The 2289-nt window shown below is 49.5% G+C and overlaps 1 pseudogene; it reads left to right on the top strand.

The window, feature by feature from the left end:
* Positions 1–347: 347 nt before the first annotated feature.
* Positions 348–2023, top strand: LOC124648152 (annotated as a pseudogene).
* Positions 2024–2289: the final 266 nt, after the last annotated feature.

Genomic DNA, 2289 nt, shown 5'->3' with positions numbered 1-2289 from the left:
TTTCCATACATTTTTTTTTTTTGAAACTTCCATACATGGTTCTTCACTTACATAAATACTAAATGTATGGAAAACAATTTAGTAGTAATCGCCAATTACAGAGGGTGTAAACAATTTACCACATAGAGATTCAGTATGCCATTCAGACATGTTCCTTTCGGAGGAATACATCACTCAGTCAACCACCTTACTCCACATTCCACTGCCTATAGAAAAAAACTCCAAACAGAGTTAGCTCGTTCAACATAGCCTCCTCATCCCCTCGCACAGCTCATCTCATAGCCCCCAACCCACCCATACGCACACCCTCGCAAAACAGGCCGGCAGGAAGAGCAACGGGGAGATCCATGGCGTCCTACGAGAAGACCATCGCCACCGCAGCGTCAGTGGCGGCCTCCCTCATGCTCGTTCGCAGCCTCGGCAGCGAGTTGCTGCCGTCGGAGGCGCGACAGGCCCTCTCCGCTCTCTTGAACAGCCTTCGCTCCCGCCTCAAGTGGCAGCACACCATCATCGTGGAGGAGAACAGGGGGTGGTCCGGCAACCACGTCTATGGGGCCGTCGAGGCCTACCTCGCCACGCGAATCGAAGACGCCCCTACCAACATCGGCATGCAGCGCCTACGTGTCAGCAGCGCCGAGAGCGAGGCCGAGAGGATGGTGGTCAGCATGGCCGCGGGCCAGGAGATGGACGACGTCTACCAAGGGACGGAGTTCAGGTGGCGCCTCGTGAGCCGGCGGGTGAAAGGTGTCCCGAATGGTATGGGTGGTCCACGGGAGGTTAGGTCCTACGAGGTGAGTTTCCACAAGAGGTACAAGGAGAAGGCGCTCAAGGAGTACCTCCCGTTCATCATCGCCACTGCAAAAGCCATCAAGGACGGGGAGAGGAGCCTGAGTATATACATGAACGAGTACTCGGTAGAGTGGGCCCCCATGGAGCTCCAGCACCCATCCACGTTTGGCACGCTAGCGATGGATGGGAAGCAAAAGAAGTCCATCATTGATGACCTTAACATGTTGATCAAGAGGAAGGAATACTATAGAAGGATAGGCAAGGCGTGGAAGCGAGGGTACCTGTTGTACGGTCCACCGGGTACTGGAAAGTCCAGCCTCATCGCCGCCATAGCCAACCACCTCAGGTTTGACATATACGACCTCGAGCTGACTGGGGTGGATTCCAACTCCGGCCTCAGGAGGCTTCTTATTGGCATGACTAACAAGTCCATCCTTGTGGTTGAAGACATCGACTGTACTATGGAAATTGAGCAACGGGAGAAACATGATAAACACAAAGGAACATGTCAAGTTGAATTCAACAGAAAACATGAAGGAAGAAGATAAGGTAACTTTGGAGCCACAATACCTCAAATATATTAATCTTCTCCCTTTTCTTGATTCCACAAGTTTTTTCACTATTCATGTTGATGATAATTTGGTTGTTGTTGCAACAGGTAACATTATCCGGGCTGCTCAATTTTGTTTACGGCTTGTGGTCCACAACTGGGGAGGAAAGGATCACCATCTTCACGACCAACTACAAGGAACGTCTTGACCCAGCACTTCCGCGGCCTGGCAGGATGGACATGCACATCCACATGGGCTACTGCACCGTGGAGGCTTTCCGGATCCTTGCCAATAACTACCATGATATCGACACTCATGCCATGTATCAAGAGATCGAGGAGCTGATTCGGAAGGTGAATGTGATGCCTGCAGAGGTCGTTGAGGTTCTAATGAGGAATGATGACACTAATGTTGCACTCCATGAACTTCTCAAGCTCCTAAACTCAAATAAGAAAGATGCCAATGAAACCAAGACTGAATACAAGCAGGTGGACGAGAAGACAGGTGGTGATGATATCAAGACAGTGGACGAGAAGATAGATGGAGACGAGAGAAAGTCAGAAAGTGTGCACGTTAAAGCCAATGGATATGATGGATTGAGCGACCGAGGTGGTGCGAGTAGGTTTAGAGGAAGAAGGGGGAGAGGTGGTGCGACTAGGTTTAGAGGTAGATTTGGAAGCTAGACGTGATTGTCACCAAACTGAGAGCAATATGATAAGAAAATGTACAAACTATTTTGCGATCAACATGAGGAAATGCATCTATGACGAGAATGTTATCATTTTGCAAGATGATGGTCTTTATGGGCGATGGTATGGACATGAGGACCATCACACAGAGTACCACCAACATGCATGATGCAAAATTTGTATGAGTTGGGCCTCCGTACGCATCGGTCTCTATGCTTGCCTTATTCCTAATTTCCTCCTAGCTAATCTTGACGAGATGA

This window comes from Lolium rigidum, chromosome 4 (assembly GCF_022539505.1).
Source record: "Lolium rigidum isolate FL_2022 chromosome 4, APGP_CSIRO_Lrig_0.1, whole genome shotgun sequence".
Taxonomy (NCBI): Eukaryota; Viridiplantae; Streptophyta; class Magnoliopsida; order Poales; family Poaceae; genus Lolium; species Lolium rigidum.
Note: the sequence above shows the minus strand (reverse complement) of the source record. Positions and strands in the feature narration are given on the sequence as shown.